Below are 15,590 nucleotides of genomic sequence, written 5' to 3'. Positions count from 1 at the left end.
GTAGACATTCTCAGATTTAAAAGAAGATAGAACAATATCAGTTACTTTTGAACAGCTTCATCCATTCAGTGGAATAAGCTGCCATAGTCAACAATTAACTCTTTGCAGTCGTTTGGTGAAATTAAAGTTTTAATGTATAAATTGTATGCATTTTCTCACAATGACTAAAATTATCCTTTCATTGTAGTCCATCCCTTTGTCCACGATAATAGAAGCGTGTTTAAAAAGTGAGATTTTTTTTACACATGAACGCAATTTAGACCATTTCTTTCACAACACTATCATATCTGCTTTGCAGCCGAGACAAATTACTACTGACCATTAACATTTATTAGTATTTAAACAATTTTCCACTAATCTGAATAATTCTAAAATTACTCTGACCAATAACCTGTCCTCAAACAGACATTTCCACCATGGTTAGCATCTACAAAAATATAGCAAAGTAAATATCGTTTCAGAAACAGCGATGGAATAAAAGAATAAGGAAGATAAGCAGTTCAAAATTACCGTTTAGATTTTTAATTCTGGGTATCACAATTTAGTAATGACATAAGCGCTTTATAAAGGCATTGCGCAAGAAATTTTACCAGAATGGTATCAAAGATTTTGAGAATCTCCACATGTAATAAACTGGGATTAGTGTCTCTGACGTTGGGAGATTTATTAAAGGTGCTTCAAGTACTTTTGCAGGGAGAAACTGTTTCCACTGCCAGAAGTGTCAGTACTTTGAGAACGGTTTTAAGGTAATTAGCAAAAACTTTGATAGTTAAATATGAATAAAATTGCAACATGGTGAGGGTTTGGATAGTTACTGGTAGCTGTTACAAATCAGAATTATTTGTGATTTGTAATTATATAAATCTGCAACAGAAAGTTGGAAGACAATGGAAAACGAGTAGGGATGTTGACAATATAGTTATTTAAAAAACCCGACAAGAACAATGGGTCAAATATCTTCCTTGAATGTCAAAGGAATATTCCTCGAGTATTCCATTGTGTGCTGGAAGGCACAAAAACAATTAGTTAAATAATACAATGGTTCTGCAATGTGCAGATATGAGATTCATTAAAAGGGCATGAGGTTTTACAATGTGTTAGGTTAAAAAATCTTCTGAATGCGTGTATGTTTCAAAGCACATTTCCTTACAATCTCTTACATAAAGCAGCACAGCTTAATTTTTGATTAAATTCTAGAGAAAAAAAATGGCCATTTTGCTGTCACATTTTCTACAAAGAATCATCTGCAATTATAGCAATCAGTTCAGTAAGTATTATAAGGTTTGTAATACACCTAGGAGATCAAAATTACAGCTTGATCTTTCATATATGACTTTTTAATTAAGCTACATCGGTGAGACCAAGAGTAGGCTTGGCGATCGTTTTGTTGAACACCTCCGCTACGTCCGCATTAACCAACCTGATCTCCCTGTGGCTCAGCGTTGCAACTCCCCCTCCCATTCCGAATCCGACCTTTCTGTCCTGGGCCACCTCCATTGCCAGAGTGAGCACCACTGGAAATTGGAGGAGCAGCACCTCAAATTCCGCTTGGGCAATCTGCACTCCAGGTGGCCTGAACATTGACTTCTCCAATTTCTGGTAGCCCTTGCTGTCTCCTCCCCTCCTTGGCTCTCCCTCAGCCCTCTGGCTCCTCCTCTTCCTTTCTTCTTCTTCCCGCCCCCCACCCTGCATCAGTCTGAAGAAGGGTTTCGGCCCGAAACGTTGCCTATTTCCTTCGCTTCATAGATGCTGCCGCACCTGCTGAGTTTCTTCAGCATGTTTGTCCAGTAAGAAACAATAGGTGAATACAACAATTAAGTTGGAACTGGCAAAAAAAGTCTCTCAAAAAAAGATGGCTTTTAAATTCAATCAAAACGTTCTGAGAGGGCAGGGTAAGCAACCAGATGTAACCGTCCTCTTTGGTACCAATGACAAAGATAGGAAGGGAGTCAAGGTTCTGCAAAGAGATTATAGGGAGTCAGTCAGTTGGTTAAAAAACAGGACATCAGGCTTGTAATCTCAGGAAGACTACCTGTGCCACATGCTAACAATGCAAGAAATAGAAAGCTGTGTGGCCAAGAAATTGATGCAGGAAGGAGGGCTTCAGGCACATGGATTATTAGGCTCTTTTCAAGGGCATGGAGTATCTGCACGAGGGATCGGTTTCCACTTGAAATGCAGAGAAATCATTATCCTTACAGGGATTAATGGGAATACAGAGGTTATGACAAGTCAGTCTCAAAGGAAAGACAAGCAGGGACAGGTTATTTAGCAAGATGAGAATGGTGGGCTGCAGTGCGTTTATTTCAACGCAAGGAGCATTGTGGTTAAAGCATATGGACTGAGTCTGGATCAGGGCACTGAACTATGATGTTGTGGCCATTGCAGAGACTTGGTTTCACGGTGAACATGATTGACAATTCCAAGTTCCAGGGGTTGAATGTTGTATTTTGCATCGGTATTCACCTAGAAGAACATGGACATGTGTCAAGGTATTTTCAGATCAAGAACATGGTGGTGTTGATCTCTTGAAGGGCATTAGGTGGATAAGTCCCCAGGGTTTGATGGGGTCTATCCTTCATTATTGAGAGGGGCAAAAGTGGAGATCATTCCATCTTGACGAAGATATTTGAATTCGCTTCAGCCACAGGCACAGTCCCGGAGGGCTGGAGATTAGCCAGTGTTGTTCCTTTGTTTAAGAGAAATAGCGAAAATTCAAGAAAATATAGACAGTCGCACCTCATCAGCAGTAGGGAACCCATTGAAGAGGATTAAAGATAGGATATATTACAATGACACCACAAAGTGGCTGCAGATGTAATAGTGGCTTTTTTAATGCTTTGAGATAGGCAAATGGATGAATGGATGGATATGGCAGAAAGGATTAGTTTAATTTTACATTATGTTCAGCATAGAAATCTTGAGTCACAGGACATGTTCTTGCGTACTTTTCTATGCATGTTCTGTGTACTCCATGAACAACACGTGGGCTTGTAAGACTGGACACAATATTGATTCACTGGAGCATGTCCAATTTGGTGGTCATGCACAATTTAAAGATATTCACTTCTGTTGTAGGTAAAAGCAAAAGCTTTAAGATTGAATACAGATGTTAAACAAATTGCTGGCAAATTTTAGAAAATTACCTACCCATGCCTGAACATTTATCTTTTACTGCTGGTGCCGAATGAATATTCTGAATGTCGCACAACTTTTTCCTACTGGTTACTGGTTCTCTTAGACAATCAGGAATAATGAATGTTCAACACGATGCAAATGCACAAAAACAATCTTTTGCTGTAAAGATTTTTTATAATTACAAAAACTTGGATTAGAAATTCTAGATATAGGATTTTTCATCCCTAATATTACAATTAGGTCGTCCCACTTCGACAACCTAATCCACGAGTTTAGAAGACCCTAGACGAGTTGAAAAAAAATGTCAAGGTCGTGTTGACTCGCCGAAGTAAAAGACCTCCTACGACTATGTCTACGACCTCCTACTTCTATGTCTAGGCCCTCCTACGACCCCCCTCGACCTCAGTCTTCCACACCTAAAACCAACTACGACCAGCTATGAGTGGAAATGATCACATGATAAAATGATATCATGTTTATATTATTTTTCTCGGGCCAGTTAACGACCTACGACTACCTACCACTACCATCACGACCTCCTACGACCTACCTATGAGTAAAAAGTATCCATTTTTTCCATGCTGACCTTTTTTTTTTAAACTTGTGGATATTTTTTTATCAGGCTGGAAAAAAAGGCCGCGACCTACTTGAGGCCACGAGTATACGGAGACCACTCACAAGCATGAGGAAGAGTTACGAAGACGTCCTACGACCTCTTGGCGACCATGCTGCGAGTATGAGTCAAGGGCAAGCTTGGCAGAGTTCGCCAATTAGGTCGTGAAAGTGGGACAGGGGCTTGACAAAGACCAATGTCATTACTGATAAAACTCTAGGTAGATGTGGAAAAGCCACTTTCATATAATCAAATAGTTTTATTAATTTAGTGTGTAATGACAAGGGGAGTTTAAATAATAAGGCAGACCCATGCAAATCCTTAACTCTTAAAATCTGTCAGTAGCTTATTTAAATGTTTTAGTAGTTTGGATTCTAGGTATTGTATTCTCCACGCCTTTAAACATTTGGCAGGGTTGCTAAGAACTGAGCTTGTTTCAACCATAGCAGCTTTCGTATCTATGCAACACACGAACCTCAAATTATACTTGGTACAACTTCTGCAATTAGAAAATGAAATTACCTTGTTTGACAAAATGTAAAGCTTAATGGATAGCGGAAGCAATTACAACACAGAGCTCCTTTGTGGACTGAATACAAAGTCTACTCGCATCATATAAAACACCACAGAAGGTGACACTTTATGATCCAATATGCCCAGTAGTTCAAACAAATGATAACAAACTGAGTAATATAGTCAATTCCGCGCTTGCAATACTGTTTTATACTTTTAGAATACTTAAATTGCTCGTTGGCAGGGAGGTGCCGGGCTGGCACTAAACTGGAGGCTGAGGGTGAGAGGCTTATGAATTAACTGTTTAAAATGCCAGTCAGTGAACAGTTGTACATGGCATCATAGCAGACCAGCAAACAAATCAATATATCCAATACACCTAATACAAATTAGTTTTGGTAAATGGAATTTGAACACAAACTAATTACATGTCAATTGACATCACCATAGTGTTCAAGTATATAATGAAAAATATCGATAGTTGTTAATGAATGGAGAATAAGAAGAACATTTGGGAGAAGTCATGAGTGAATAACGGATAAATAAAAAAAAGGAACAATGAAAATGTGTCAACATGGAAGGGAGGGGAAACGTACTCAATGCACGTGACAATTTGAGATTAGGGAAACTGGACACATGGATGGAAATGGTGGTGATACAAGCCTCAGCTGGGCTGGAAGAGAACAGTCTGAAGAAGGGTTTCGCCCCGAAACGTTGCTTATTTCCTTCGCTCTATAGATGCTGCCTCACCCGCTGAGTTTCTCAAGCACTTTTGTCTAACTCTGATTAATTGCCTTGTATATGAAGGGTGGCAGCAATAACAGCCAGAAGCAGGCCCCTCAACCCATCATCTACACACCATACATTCATTCTTCCAGTACCCATTCATACCAATCCTACAGTAATCCCAATTTACTCTCCATTTTCCCACAAACTCCACTCAGATTCTAGCAATCACCTCGCACAGTAGGGGAGAACTTTACATTGCCCAATTAAGCTAGCAACCGCACGTCTTTAGGATGTGGGAGGAACCTAGAGCACCCAGGAAAACCCCACAGTGTGCAAACATCCCACAGGCTGCACCAGAGGTCAAGATTGAACCCAAGTCACTGGAGCAGCAATGCAGTGGCTCTATGAGCTATGTCACTGCACCGCCAAACGAAAGATTGGCAGTAGAGTATATGCACGATCAGAAGGAAATGTTAAAGGTGACAGAAAACAACATTAGTGCCAGGTCATGTATGGGGAGTGCAAGCTGAACTGAGACTATGCCTATTACATTTATGCAAGACTGCGGTGGTAGGATGGGTGAAATCAAATAGTGAATCACATGTGAATTATTACTTTCAAAGGACCATATTGCTATGATTAGATACTACCCCAGTAAAACATAAATAATCATTTCAAGTTTAACTTGTTATTTACCACTGATATGTCAATAAACAATTATGCTGTGGATAGAAAAATAATTATTTCTAATATTAACTTCAATTTTACAGTCAACATTAACTGTCAATTGTGAATTGCCATTGAGATAGTGAGCCATTTCAAACTACTGCATGCTACTGAAACTTTGTGTTGTTGGACAGCAAGTTTCAGGGCAATGAAGGACTGATTACATATTTTCAAGTTAGTATGGTACAAGGAGCAAGGAGTTTGCCAAAAATTAAGCTTTGTAGTTGATGGGAAACCTTTTGTAGGTCAGCTGATGAGTCGTTTGGTACAGGATACCCAGCTATTGAAGCTGGTCCAAGTAAGTGTCCAGTCAATCCCAGGGTAACATTGGTTGACATTTCCAACTGTAGCAAAGTAAGGAGACAAGAGGTCCTGATAAACCCAATATAACACTGATGAACAATTGATTGTGGAGTACGTTGCTTGATAGCACCGTCAGAAGACCTCCCGTCACTTTGTTAATGACTGAAAATAGACTTGTTGAGCGATAATTGGATTGGATTTTGTTCAGTTCAGTTTAGTTTATTGTCACACGTACAGGGGTGCAGTGAAAAGCTTTTTGTTGGATTTATTCTGCTTGTCATGATGCAGGACATACTTACAGCATCTGCAGTCTCTTGCCATTATTTTGCAGCTAGTTCCAGCAATTACTATTTTATTGAATGTTCTTCTGAAAGCCATCTCAGCCAAAATGTAATCATGGCTCACGGCAGTTTTTTTGAGGAAAAAATATAAATGAACTACAAAATTATCGTTACCAAAATGTAATAAGTTGTTTATCTATCTCAATGCAATATTGCATTGAGTGTAAAAATTGTTTGTTCAATTACAAGTTTCAATCTGTCGACAATGTACATTTAAGTCAAATATTGAGCAGAGCCATGAAAAATGCTGGAGTCAAATAATCAGTACGGTATATTCTATGGACCTATACAGCAAATTCAAAAAGATAGCCAATTTGGCTTTTCTACCAGCAATTGATTTCCTCTCTGCACATTTATTTAGAACAACTGTAACTTATCTTACAGAGAATATGCATCACTACCGGAGCTTCAAAAGATTGGTAAGGTTTTAGATTATTAAAGTCGACTTCATTTCTGGTCAATTTATTGATTTGCAGTTTTAGTCCATGTGACTTAGTTATGAAATGCTATATCCATGGCAAACAAATTAAATTATTAACTTGTGCAGTCTTGAAAATATTTCAGACATTTGAAAATCAGTTAACAAATATAATTAGGGAGGTTCAGGAGCAGTGGGTGGTATAAATTTGATTTTCATTTCTCATGTAGAAATCCTGATTCTATGTGGTTAAATGTGATTCTACTGTTCTTAACTCTTATAATCTTGAAATTAGATTCCTCTAATTCTAACCTCTTCAATATCCCTAACTTAACTGTTCCACAAACTACTGATTCTTTAAAACTTCTGAATTTTCTCTCAATTTCTCCAGAACACCTTCCTTTAAAATATTTCTTAAAACCTAATAGGCAAAGGTTTTGGTCATCTGCCCTAATGTCACTTTATCAGGTCAAATGTTTATCTAACTGTGGTCATATGACAATTTTGCTACTTTAAATACATTAAATAAATAAGCGTTATGTTTTCATTGTATTTTTTAAAACATGCCTTGAGGCTTTTAACATTTGTTTATAGAATACATCATTTGTTCAAGAGCTAAATTTTGACGACATTTTCATGTACAAAAAGACTTTAATTATATCATCAGTTAAATATTCCAATCAGATAAAAGCAGTGCAAATGGTGAATTTTATATTTTACATCAAACTGATCTAGATTATACTGCTCAAGAATAACTTGTTTTTCCAGCTCCCTCAAGTCTTTGATGAATTGATAATCAATGGTTTGATAGTGTATTTAATTTTACTTACTGTTTCACCTATTCCATGACCTACATCCTAGCAGCAAGCTCCAAACTCTGCCCAGGCATACCTTACCATATTTGGAAATCAGCAGGGTAGCCAGTTTATCCAAGACGGCACTTGTCTATACCTAGAAAGGGCACAACTGAGCAATATTCTAACCCTTCACATTTTAACAAAACACTACTTGAAAACTTCAGAATATACAATGAGCACGGGACAAAGGCCACACAAGCTTTCTAAATTATTTAGGAAATAGCTGCTACATGCAGCAGATGCAAACAGGTCAAAGCTTACATAATGTTCGGTGCTGCTGATAAACATTTCTATGAGCATTTTTACAAACATTAGCTAAAATAGAACCTGCGTTAATGAGGAATGATAGAAGCGTGCCCAACGAGGAAGAATATTTGTAGAATTAGTGAGGGCAATTTCTGCAATGTTTTTTTATTCATCCACAGATGCTGGCCTTGGCACCATGGCTATAGATCACTACTAACTGCCCTGGAGAAGCTAATGGCAAGCTACCGTTTTGAATTATTGCAGTAAACATATGCCCACAGCTATTTTACTTAGGAAAATACAAGGCTTTGACCCAGTGAGTTTGAAGGAATAGTGATAATTTAACATGCTCATTCTCAGGTAGTGCCATCCCTTTCAGGTTTCTGCTCTTTTCCTTCAGAAGGTAAATGTTGCAGGTATTAGAGATGCTATTGATGCAGCCTTGTTGAATTGCTGCAGTGCACATGGCGGGTAGAACATACTGCAGCAAATACCATTTTCAACTGGTGGTTGAACTATTTTCTCATATGGGATGTTCTGTTCAGGATACAGCCACGGATTTATTACTGGAACTGTAATCATCTGGACAAACACAGAAAGGTTAATCACATTTCTTGCACACCTGGCAAATACTAGAAAGGCTTATGGGATTCAGGAGAGGAATCACAGTGCAGAGTACTCAGTTTCTAACCTGCTCTGATAGGTTTCAAAATTCATGTGGCTGTTGAGAACCCAACTTCATTACATTTAAAAATATTTTAAAAATATTTAGTTACATTGTAACTGTATTCTATGTGGAGAACAACTTAAGTTCATGAGATATGCATTTGGTTAATATGAGCGTTTGATAACAACTTGCAAAATTTATTTTTCTAGGCATTCTAGTGCACCCTAATGGAAGTGCAGGATCAATGCAGCAGCAAGACACCAACTACCATTTCAGTTGTTGGACTGCTGAGGAAAACTGCACACTTTTGGTCCAAGTCCACCCCCATGTTCCAAAAGGACTATTGTACAATTCACAACATCAGCTTGTTCACCTCCTGATGTGGAGTTCAGAACAATGACTCTCGCCTGCAGAAGTGCCTCATCAAAACAACCTGGAAATGTTACCTTAAACCTTACCTTTTTTCAATCTGGGATAAGATTATTTTCCATTACATAACATTCATGACAATAGTACAATTAGGAGCGTGGGTGGGGTGTGTGGGGGGGGGAGAAAGGCTATTATGCACTCAAATCTTGGATGGAAGCGTCCAATTATCAATATTAATATCTTACCGGATACACTAAAATTCCTACACTACACAGCTCAAAATTGTTTAATCAATAAGTTAATTTTTTGAAGTGATGCTAAAACTTACTGAAGGTTAGAGGGACATTAAAATTTAAATTGCAACAACATTAAGATGTTTTGAAAATGCATTCTGCAGATGACCTGGCCAAAGAAAGTTATTTTAGTTTTCTTACGTGTTTAATGAAGCTACAGAAAAAGAAGGGCCTTTACAATGAAGGGATTCAAATGAAAATGTTACATTATTAAGCATAGAGTACAACCCAACGCTTGTAAGTTCCTAGATAGAGTGAATGTGGAAAGGATGTTTCCAGTAATGAGAGAGTCTAGAACCAGAGGGCACAACCTCAGAATAAAAGGAAGTACCTTCAGAATTGAGATAAGGAGGATTTTATTTTGCCAGAGGGTGGCCACGGATGGCTCTGAAAGCCAAGTCATTGGGTATTTTTAAAGCAGAGATTGATATGTTCTTGACTAGTAAGGGTGTCAAAGCTTACGCGGAGAAGACAGCAGAATGGGGTTGAGAGTGAAAAATAGACAAACTCTAATAGAATGTCGTAGTAGACTCAATGGGTTGAATGGCCTGATTCTGCTTATATGTCTTATGGTCTTACATTAAGCTTCCACAAGTATGTTAAAAAAGATTAGTAGACAAATGTAGGTTATCCACAGTCAATAACAGGAGCATTTAGCATACAGAACAGTGCAATATATAAGCAATTACATTAAAAAACCACATATTATAACATATTCATGGCAGAAGACCTAAATAATTTTTCAGAATTGCTAGGCAACCAGAGTTCAACGAAAAGCAGGGATTGAGGGAATTGAGGGAAATTAAGAGAAATGCAGATGATATTAATTGGACTGAACCCTCAAATCCCCAGGGCACGATAACCTGCCAGCCAGAGCATTAAAAGAACTAGCCCCAGAAAGGATGTAGCGCTCGCTCTCTCTGGGGATATACCAAGTAGATTTCCAATATATGATGGCCATAATACACCAGTAAGTTATGAAAACTGATTTGAAGCAGTGTCATCTAACATGAACTGATGCTGGCCATTCATGAAATTGAGCCCCTCACTGTTGCAAGAATGCAATTAGTGATGGTTAAAGGCTGAAATCATTGGAATAAACTGCAGTTTGAAAGCTGTGAAGCCACAGACAATGGCTTTTAAATGCATGCAATTTAACTCCCATGGCATTTACAAGGATTGTGAAATTATATTCCATACATTTACTTCAATTTGTTAAGATTTCACCGTAAAAGTTACTAGCAATGTTGCAATAACTTTACAATGCAGGAGGCTTGTTTTCCCCATCCCAGTGAAACCAGATGCAAAATTGCAAACCCAAAAATTTGGCGTTCAGGAAAACAATGTTAATTGTCATGTGAGGGTTCATGAAGCAGCAAGTAAATAATAATTGTATCACTTAAGTTACTGAAATTCGCATACATATGCAATTAATCTAGATACTAACGCAACTGCACGGTGGCGCAACGGTAGAGTTGCTGCCTTACAGCGAATGTAGCGCCAGAGACCTAGGTTCGATCCCGACTACAGGTGCTGTCTGTGCATAGTTTGTACGTTCTTCCCGTGACCTGCATGGGTTTTTTCCGAGATCTTCGGATTCCTCCCACACTCCAAAGACGTACAGGTATGTAGGTCAATTGGCTTGGTAAATATAAAAAATAGTCCGTAGTGTGCGTAGGAAGTGTTAATTTGTGGGGATCGCTGGTCAGCGAGGACCCAGTGGGCTGAAGGGCCTGTTTCCACGCTGTATCTCTAAACTAAACTAAACTTTGGTACTAGAAATCAAGACAGTTCTTTTGATGCAATCAAAAAAATGGTATCTGGAAGCAGTTCATTTCATAATTCCTTAAGCTATGAGCAAGCCATTCACTCTGGGTGAAAACTGCACCCTTTCTGAGGTCTCACAATCAGAGGTTCAAATGTGTGGGCCTCAAAACACTGTCAAATCACAGCAATGGGAAATGAAGATCATAATAGAAAGAGACTGGCCAACACTTCCCTGAATTTATCATCACAGATGAACAATGTTTTCTTGAAAGTAGAAAACTGATGCATTTGAGATATTCTACCTAATTGATACCTACTTCATTTTACAAGCTCCACATTACAATACACCGTAAACTTTCTCTCACCCATTTATGATTTACGGGCAAATAAAACCTCCAGTTTTGAGTTCTAAATAACTTTTCAGAAGCAGTACAATGAAAATTCCCAAAGAAAAGAAATCACTCTAATATAAACAATACACCGTAAAAACTTTCTTCCCTCAGCACCCAATTCCAATATGATAATTACTTTTGATGGCAAATGTCTAAACCTCCAGTTTTGAGTTGTGATTTGTGAACTTTATTACGGTGATTTCAGAAGTGGCAGTACTAAACTGACCATCATGTAAATCTCCCAAAGCAAAAAAGAAATCATTCTCTAATTGAACTCCATGTGTTGTCAAGTATTACACTCTTCAAATGATAATAAATATACCTTGACCTTTTCATTGGGTGATATCAGTTCATAAGTGCAGCATTCCTAAATAATTCATGAGCTCAATTATTCACTCAGAATAATCTTAAGGCTGCAAATTAACTATTTCACAATCAATTTAGTGTGTGAAGATGTACGCAAACATCTGAACAGGTACTGCCAATGTTGTTTGTGGAAACCAAATGTGGGAAGACTGCTACACTAATGTCAGCATTCTTACTGAAATCATTGTCACCACCGATGAAACGATTAATCTCATGCACCACCTCCTTTGGATCAGAAACTGCATCCAGGTTTGCATCTCCCCCTCAAAAATTCCTTTAATCTTAGCTCATCAATGGCAGTTGGAAGAAATGCAACAAAGATGTATTCATGTCGACAGATGGTGGTAGCAGGCCATCAATTGGCTGTAAATGCTGCCACATACTCCATCAAGCAGTGGCCGGCTTAGACAGAAGGCACTGCATGATTTTAGAAAAAGTGAAAGACAAAATACTGGATCAAGGCCGCACCTGTGCTGGAAAATGGACAAGCTCTGCATGATGAGTTGAGAACAGGAAGGAAAGGGAAAGAATGTACTGCCAGCAATATTGATTGTGAGGAAATACAAGTTTATTGCTCCGATATTGGATTTCTGAATCTGCTCAGGTCTCGAGTAAATCTGTGGCAATTATTGTCTCTGAAATAAGGGATACATTAAAACAATCCGGAAATAAAATTCAAGCTCCAGCTCCCACAGAAGGTTACAATCACAAAGTATGTCAATCACTTTTCCTCAGCAATGAATATATCTCGTATCCACTAAATGCCTCAACTTGGTCCACTCTAATAAGAATCACTTGTGCAGGTCTCAGACGAGCAATCTGCTTGGATGACGAGTTTGGTAAAATGAAGTCAGTGTTTACCACAGCACACACCATTGTCGACAATCGAACATACAGTGCATTCAGAAAGTATTCAGACCCCTTCACTTTTTCCATATTTTGTTATGTTACAGCCTTATTCTAAAGTGGATTACGTTCATTTTTTTAAATCATCAATCTACACACAATACCCAATAATAAAAAAGTGAAAACGGGTTTAGAAATGTTTGCAAAGTAATTAAAAATAAATAACTGAAATATCACATTTACATAAGTATTCAGACCCTTAACTCAGTACTTTGTTGAGGCACCTTTGGCAGCGATTACAGCCTCAAGTTTTCTTGGGTATGGCGCTACAAGCTTGGCACACCTGTATTTGGGTAATTTTGCCCATTCTTCTCTGCAGATCCTCTCAAGCTCTGTCAGGTTGGATGGGGAGCGTCGATGCACAGCTATTTTCAGGTCCCTCCAGAGATGTTCGATCGGGTTCAAGTCCGGGCTCTGGCTGGGCCACTCAAGGACATTCACAGACTTGTAATGAAGCCACTTCTGCGTTGTCTTGGCTTTGTGCTTAGGCTCGTTGTCCTGTTGGAACCTCCGCCCCAGTCTGAGGTCCAGAATGCTCTGGAGCAGATTATCATTAAGGATCTCTCTGTACTTTGCTCCGTTCATCTTTCCCTCAAACCTGACTAGTCTTCCAGTTCATGCCACTAAAAAACATCCTCACAGCATGATGCTGCCACCACCATGCTCCACCTTAGATATGGTATTGGCCAGGCGATGAGCGGTGCCTGGTTTCCTCCAGACGTGACGCTTAGCATTCAGGCCAAATAGTTCAATCTTGGTTTCATCAGACGATAGAATCTTGTTTCTCATGGTCTGAGAGTCCTTTAGGTGCCTTTTGGCAAACTCCAAGCTGGTTTTCATGTGCATTTTACTGAGGAATAGCTTCCGTCTGGCCACTCTACCATAAAGGCATGATTGGTGGAGTGCTGCAGATATATTTGTCCTTCTGGAGTTCTGTCAGAGTGACCATCGGGTTCTTGCTCAATTGCTCAGTTTGGCCGGCGGCCAGCTCCATGAAGAGTCTTGGTGGTTCCAAAGTTCTTCCATTTAAGAATGATGGAGGCCACTGTGCTCTTCGGGACCTGCAATGCTGCAATAATTGTTTTATACCCTTCCCCAGATCGGTGTCTCGACACAATCCTGTCTCGGAGGTTTACGGATAATTCCTTTGTCTTCATGGCTTGGTTTTTGCTCTGACATGCACTGTCAACTGTGGGACTTTATACAGACAGATGTGTGCCTTTCCAAACCATGTCCAATCAATTTAATTTACCACTGGTGGACTCCAATCAAGTTGTAGAAACATCTCAAGGATAATCAATGGAAGCAGGATGAACCCAAGCTCAATTTTGAGTGTCATAGCAAAGGGTCTGAATACTAATGTAAATGTGATATTTCAGTTATTTATTTTTAATTACTTTGCAAACATTTCTAAACAGCCGCTTTCATTTCTTCATTCTGGGGTATTTGTGTAGATTGATGATAGAAAAAGAGAATTTAATCCATTTTAAAATAAGGCTGCAACGTAACAAAATGTGGAAAAAGTGAAGGGGTCTAAATACTTTCTGAATGCACTGTACATATGCCTCCAGCTGAAGATTAATTTACCATAATTTTCTCTTGAATCATGATTAGCTCCATCACTGCATTTGGAAGGTACCCTAGATCAAAAGAATTGGCCATTTTTAAATAAATTAGTATAAACTAACCTGTCCCCATTTGGCCCATATCCCTCTAAACCTTTCTTATCCATATACCTGTCCAAATGTCTTTCAAATCTCAAACCTGCCGCAACTACCCCTTCTGGCAGCTCATTGAAAAAATTGCCCTTCAGTTTCCTATTAAAACTTTCCCATCTCACCTTAAACCAATATCTTCTGGTTCTTGAACCCCTGTGCTGGTTAAAAGAAGGCACTATGCATATAGTGATCATGAAATTGTGTTCTCATCAAAATCCTGAATGTTAGACTTGGGCTTTTTTTTTTAAAGAAAAGGGAACTAATTATCTTTCTCATCATGATGAAATGTGACTCCAATCGCGTATAAATGTAATAGTTACTTAAATGTCCTTCTGATGGCCTAACAAACCTACTCCGTCAAGGAAGGAGCAATAAGCACAATCCAAGATTCCATTCAGTGTTAGAATGAATAATAAAACGGAACATTTTAATCCTTTGAAAAATTGTAAGAACATACAATACGTTTGAAAATATCTAGAACACAACCTCATTCATACCATTACAATTCGAACACATCATGACCGAGAGAACTTAGATTTTCATTATTGGATGTAGACATCACGGCCTACTCAATACTTACTGCCTATTCTTAAGCAATGAAAAGTCGTAGCTTGAGCAATGTAAAGTCATAGCTATTTACCAGGTTGGGTCACAAAGGTTTCTTGCACACAATAGTATAGAACAAGTGGATTTTAACACCAAACCAATAGTATTTTTTTTGCTTATGTTTTTTTTTTTACGTCCAAATATATTTAACAGACTAGTGTGAATGATAGTTGGCATGGTCTCAGTGGACCAAAGGGCTGGTTTCTTTGTTGTATCTCTAAACTAAACTATGACCGCAGTCTGGGAACTCTCACATGTATTATAGAACCTTCATAATGGTTTGACTGAATTCTGCAAATCATGCTTTCCTGGAATAAATATTTTTTCATGGAATATGGGACTTTGAAATTCTATACAGAGACAGCATCGTATAGCTATCAACTAACCCAAGGAAAGCTGGAAGGAAAAAAGTTCAAAACACTGTAGCAGATTATTTTCCATTAATTACATATTTTACTTGGCTTCGAGCCAGTTCAAGGCCATAACCTCTGACTGGAATTATACAACTAACTGTCACTGTTGGAAGACAGGTTAGATTGATGACACACACTTGTGAAGGCAGAATTTTCTGCATCGTGGTGGACACAATCCAAATACACAGTCTATGAGTAAAATCTGATAT

General features: G+C 38.5%; 1 protein-coding gene across 2 annotated transcripts in view; it reads right to left on the bottom strand.

The window, feature by feature from the left end:
- LOC129708645 (protein phosphatase 1 regulatory subunit 12A-like) overlaps positions 1-15,590 on the bottom strand; it is a 171,374-nt gene that overhangs the window by 33,999 nt on the left and 121,785 nt on the right. The window lies entirely within an intron of this gene.

This window comes from Leucoraja erinacea, chromosome 24, assembly GCF_028641065.1.
Source record: "Leucoraja erinacea ecotype New England chromosome 24, Leri_hhj_1, whole genome shotgun sequence".
Lineage (NCBI taxonomy): Eukaryota > Metazoa > Chordata > Chondrichthyes > Rajiformes > Rajidae > Leucoraja > Leucoraja erinaceus.
The sequence above is the reverse complement of the archived record's forward strand: the minus strand, read 5'-3'. Positions and strand labels throughout refer to the sequence as shown.